We start from the raw sequence: 6000 nt of genomic DNA, 5'->3' as shown, positions 1-6000 counted from the left end.
CTCATACACACACACCCTTTCAATAACAAAAGACCGTATTTACATTCTATCAGTTTAAGTTTTATTTGCATTTATTTTATTATTTTATTTATTTTATATATATTTTATTTGTTTTATTTTTACCACGATGTATAAAACCGACCAGAGCAGAATTTGTGTTGTTATTGTTGTTGTTGTGACAGGTATATGCGACGCGATGTGGTGTGTGGTGATGCGGCAGTGATTCAATTATTCACCCCAGTGGCCATTGTTTACGTTGGGTGCCGGGTCCGTGTGAAAGTTGCAAGTTGATATATTGGCGGGTAATGCAATCTGGGGCGTCTTATGGGATTATCTCTTATCTCCTGTATCTATTTACCCTTGTTTTATTGTTTTCTCTCTTATTCCTGTTTTATTTTTCTCCCTTATTCCATTTTTATTCTTTTTTCGTATTCCTTCTTGTATTATTTTTCTCTTATTCCTTTTTTTATTTTAGTTTTCTCCCTTATTTATTTTTTATTCTTTTCTTATTCCTTCTTTTATTCTTTTTCTCTATTGCTTCTTTTATTTTCTCTTATTCCTTCGTTTATTCTTATTTTTCTCTCCTATTCCTTTTTTATTCTTTTTCTCCCTTATTCCTTCGCTTATTCTTATTTTTCTCTTATTCCTTCTTTTATTTTTGTTCTCTCATATTCCTTCTTTTTATCGTGTTATTTGGTGCTAATTAACTTCGTGTCTCTGGGATGTTTTTATGTTCGTTATCGTGAGACTGATCGACCACGGGCGCCTTTATGGAGAGGAAATAATCGAAACTTAAATGCATGTTTTATTTTATTTTTTCAATCTTGTGTTTTTTTTCTTATTTTTGTTTTGTTTTTGTATTATTTTCTTTTACGTTTTTTTTATGACTTTATCAGCGTTTTGGGGGAAATATGAGAGAAGTGTTGGGATTATTATTATTTTTTTAATGGTCGATGTGTGACTCTTTCAATGGTTGGTGTTTTAAAGTGCTCACTCACACACTCACTCATATTCACTCACTCACTCGCAAGTATAGTAATGATGATACTGGTGGTAGTAGTGGTAGTACTCATGGTAATAGTGATGGTGGTAGGCGGGTGGTAGGAGTGGTGGTAGTACTGGTGATGGCATTAGTAGTAGTGGCGGTAGTGGTCGGCGGATGATGGTGATAGTATTGGTCGGCGGGTGGTGGTGGTCGGCGGATGATGTTGGTGGTGGTGGTATTGGTCGGCGGGTGGTGGTAGCAGTGGTCGGCGGTCGTGGTGGTGGTGGCAGTGGTCGGCGGGGCCCTGGACCATTAAGGGGGTATACAGCCCCCCCTCCCCAATACAGTGAAGACCATTACCTCGGGGATTATGGACCCTCCAGGAGCCTCTGTAGTGACAGTAAGTGGGGAGAGGTGGAGAGGTTGGAGGGGTGGGGGAGGTTGAGGGGGGGAGGTGGGGAGAGGGTGGGGAGGTGGAGGTGGGGGGAGGTGGGTGGAGGTGTGGGGGTGTGGGAGTGTACAGGTGTGGGGGAGGGTGAGGAGGGGAGTGTTGGAGGAGGACTTCAGAGGGTGTAGGGGAGTGTGCACAGGGGGTGTTGGAGGGTGTAGTGTTGGTGTACAGCGAGAGGGAGAGAGTAGCCAATCATACCTAGGTACACCTCATCCCCCACCGTAAAAAGGATCGGGGGGGATTAGATGGAGAATTTAAACCTGCAGTCCTGATCTGTGGGGAGGGGGGGCACAGAGACAAGCGGTGAGAGACAGGGAGAAGAAATCGACTGACAGACAGACAGATAGTGAGTAGGTGAGAGAGAGACAGACAGACAGACACGCCCCAGGATTAACTTGTTCATCAATCAATAAAAAAAAAGTCGAATAATAAAAGTATAAATAAATACAAAAAAGTCCACAACTGGTAACTCTTTTTTAACAAAACACTAAAACAACATTTCCCTTTTTTTTATCATTTGTCTTTTTTTATTTTTTCAATATTATGGATCTCTCTCTCTCTCTCTCTCTCTCTCTCTCTCTCTCTCTCTCTCTCTCTCTCTCTCTCTCTCTCTCTCTCACGGACGTTGCTCAATTGTGGTCTCCGGTCGTTAGAAAGAAGTGCGTAAATCACCTTGTTCGACACTGAGGCAGTTAGGTGGGACAGGGAAGAAAGGGAGAAGGGGAGGGGAGGAGGAGGGTTAATGGCAAGGGGAATAGAGGGTCAGAGGGAGAGAATGTAAAAGAAAGAGGGGAGAGGGAAGGAGAGAGAGGAGGAGGAGGAGTAGGGAGGAAAGGTAAAGAGATGAATAGAAGAGAAGGATCGAAGAAGAGGTAGAAAGGAAGGAGAAGGTGGTTTATCATGGTACCTATGGTAGAGATAATGGTAATATATCATGGTTGTGTATGGTAGTTTAACAAGGCTATATGTCATTGTTTTATGGTAGGTTTAATGGTAGTATGTCATGGTAGGTATAGTAGATGTATTGGCGGGTTGTAATGGTAGATAATCCTGGTTGTAATTCATGGTAGGTATGGTAGTAGATAATCATGATGGGTTGTAATGGTAGGTGGCCAAAGGTTGATCTCTCTTAGGGTTTTAGTCGAGACCAAATTTCATGACGGACCGAGACCCTGAAGAGACCAATTTTGTGGTGAGTCGAATCTTATGGGAGGGAGGGAGGGAGGGGAGGGAGGGGGGAAGGGTAGGTGGAGTGGGTGTCAAATTGGTCACCCCACCTGCAGAGTGCAGCAATGAGGATAGGGGAAGGAGGGAGGAGGAGGAGAAGGATGAAAGGGAGGGATGAGGAGGAGGTGGAAGAGAGGAGGAGGGCGTCGACATCTGGCCCTCACTCGCTACTCTAATCACATCAGCTCTTAACCTATCATTAACCTTACCAGCTCTGTAATGGTCATGTAACCAGGGAAGGAAGGGGAAGGGGAGTGGAGAGGGAAGAGGGATGGGAGGAGGGAAAGAGAAGGTGGGTGGCATCTATCTATGATTTTGGTTAAGTGAAGGGCTTACAGGTGTGTGTGTGTGTGTGTTGTGTGTGTGTGTGTGTGTGTGTGTGTGTGTGTGTGTGTGTGTGTGTGTGTGTTTTGGTGAAGGAGGTGTTGATGGATGGTAGTTTGTGTGTGTGTGTGTAAGTATTCAGGTACTGTACGGCGTGTGATTGGACTCTCTCTCTCTCTCTCTCTCTCTCTCTCTCTCTCTCTCTCTCTCTCTCTCTCTCTCTCTCTCTCTCTCTCTCTCTCTCTCTCTCTCTCTCTCTCTCTCTCGACAAAATTACATCATTTCAACTTTATCAAACTCTTGGTAACCTGTAATGTTAACTTATTAATGAATAGGTTAAGTTCGGTTAAGTTAACTTAACTTAATAAACTATGCCCTCAACCTAACCTTCCTTTAACCTAACCTACCCTAACCTAATCTAACCTAAGACCTCGCGGGTGTTTATTATAGCGGGAGACAGTGTGACTATCTCCCCTTCTAGTCTTACCCTCGTCTCCCCTCGTCTCTTCCCTGCACCTGTTTCGTCTCCCCTCTCGATCAATAAAGGGAATTAGAGGAGGTGGAGAGGTCATGCTCGTAAGGAGGAGCGTATGAGAAGGGAGAGAAGTAGAGGGTGATAGATAGATTTTGTGTGGGAAGTGAGGAGTGTGGGATGGTGGAGAAGAGTGGTGGGAAGGAGGAACGTGGGAGGGATTCAGTGAGTGAGAGGGAGAGGTATGGAGGGAGGGTTGATGGGAGTGTGGGAGAGAAGGGGGAGGGTTGATATGGGATGGAGGGAAAGTGAGAGGGAAGGGAAAGGTAAGAGACAGTTGGGAAGGGAGGGAGGGGAGGGGTGGTCTATGTGAGGGTAGAAGGAGGGAGGGAGGAAGAGGTAATGATAAGAAGGAGGGAGGTGGGAAGAGGGAACATAAATAAAGATGTTGATACCGAGAAGAAAGATAATGATGATGATGATTACTAATAAAGAAGAGATAGATAACGATAATGGAGATGGATAAATAGAGAATAAAGAAAAATAATGAATAAAGATGACCTACCAAAGATTCAACAATAAACACAGACTGCACCCAACACTCCCCATGGGCCGGAGTTATGGGCAGGTAAGGTCAAAGTTCACTGTGTCTGACCTAAAACAACGGGGTCATGTTACAGCTGATGTACCTGTATCTCTACCATTGTTTCTGTACCTGCGTCTCTGTACCAATACTTGTATCTGTATGTACCTGTAAATGTACTTGTGATTGCATGTAGACGGTGCACAGGTATATAAACAATGTACATAGACAATACAGGTAAACAAACAATGGTAAACAATAAGTCAATTCAACCGAGGATACCCCACACAAAGCCACCACTATCTCCCTTCAGTGTTAATTAAAGGTGCCTAGTGTATGACCAAACAAAGCACACCTGTCTAAACACCTTAATTATTATAGAGGGAGATAAATGCGCCTCTTGAATCTCTATTTATGAGAAGAATAAAACTTACGAGATATTGAGACTCGTGAGGAGACAATATAGAGACTATCCCTCACTTGTCTACATCCGAGGGAGGTGGGGGTGGGAGGGGGGAGGTTCCTACGTCGGAATGTAGGATTAATATGAGTTATGACCTACTATTCTTCTTTACCTAACTCTGCGCCTCTTGATCCCTCCTCCCATCATCTTCTTCCTCCTTCTTCCTTCCCCTCCTCCCTTCATCTTCTTCCTCCTCCTTCTTCCTTTCCCTCTTCCCTTCTCCTCCTCCTCCTCCTCGTGATATATGGATGTTTGGTATCCTGTGGAGTCATTCCTATTCTGTAGAGGTATTGTGTGTGTGGAGAGAGGAGGAGGAGGGGGAGGGAAGAGGAGGTGTTTGTGTGTGAGTAAGGAAGGAGGAGGAGGGGGAGGGAAGAGGAGGTGTTTGTGTGTGAGTAAGGAAGGAGGAGGAGGGGGAAGGTGTGGGTATGGGAAGAAAGTGAGAAGTGTTTGTGTGTTGAGGAGGTGGCGAGATGATATATGTATGTGGGGGAAGGTGTGTGTGTGTGTGTATGTACGTGTGTGTGTGTACATCAAAGGTGCAACAGGCCGACGAGATAATTAACATGATATACAACTGCAGGTAGTGAGTGTCAGGTGAGTAGGCAGGTAGACAGGTACAGGTACTTCATTCACGTGAGTTGTTGGCCTTTAAACGCCTCAGCTGACTCATTCACAAAGAGGACGAGAGAGTAAGTGGTGAATGACGTCAGCAAGGAGAGTAAACAGGGTGGACGTTCATCTTTATTTTTATAATTGAATGTTATTGTGTGAATGTTTTTGTTTTTCTGTATTTTTTGTAATTATTCAATATTTCGTTCGTGGGTTCGTGTATGGTTTCGTGCGTCCGTGTGTGTGTGTGTGTGTGTGTGTGTGTGTGTGTGTGTGTGTGTGTGTTTTTGTGTTTCATGCGTCTGTGTGTTTGTCGGGTACAGGAGTTATCAGTACAAGATCTCTCAAACACATTGTTATGGGTTTCGACCTTTCTTGGTGTGTGTGTGTGTGTGTGTGTGTGCAAGACTATCACAACAACAAGATCTCACGAGAGTTTGCTTTAATTGGCATTTTCCCTCATATATTACTCAAACTTTACGACCCCTTGTGTGTTGTGAGAGAGAGAGAGAGAGAGAGAGAGAGAGAGAGAGAGAGAGAGAGAGAGGTGTATAGACTTTACTGATGATGCTATATATCCTATCAGTTATATTATGGTCAACAAAATCTACCCGTGACTTAAGCCTTTGTGTACAAGTGACTCCCAAAAGAATAGAAGGACTCAGCACCAACATCTAGATACCGAAAATCTCACCAATTATCCCAAATCCGTAATATTTCCGGATTATCGAACGTCTAGCATCACTCCATGTTACCCTCTTCTTCAAATTCCGGATAATTTCGACGAGTTGGAATTTTCAGATGTTTGAGAATTTTTACTCTTATGATGAGAAGAATTTGGGACAACTTGATGGAATTCAATTTCTTTGTGTTTTCTTAACGG

The sequence above is a fragment of the Homarus americanus genome, unplaced genomic scaffold (genome assembly GCF_018991925.1).
Source record: "Homarus americanus isolate GMGI-L3 unplaced genomic scaffold, GMGI_Hamer_2.0 scaffold47293, whole genome shotgun sequence".
Classification (NCBI taxonomy): domain Eukaryota; kingdom Metazoa; phylum Arthropoda; class Malacostraca; order Decapoda; family Nephropidae; genus Homarus; species Homarus americanus.
Note: the sequence above shows the minus strand (reverse complement) of the source record.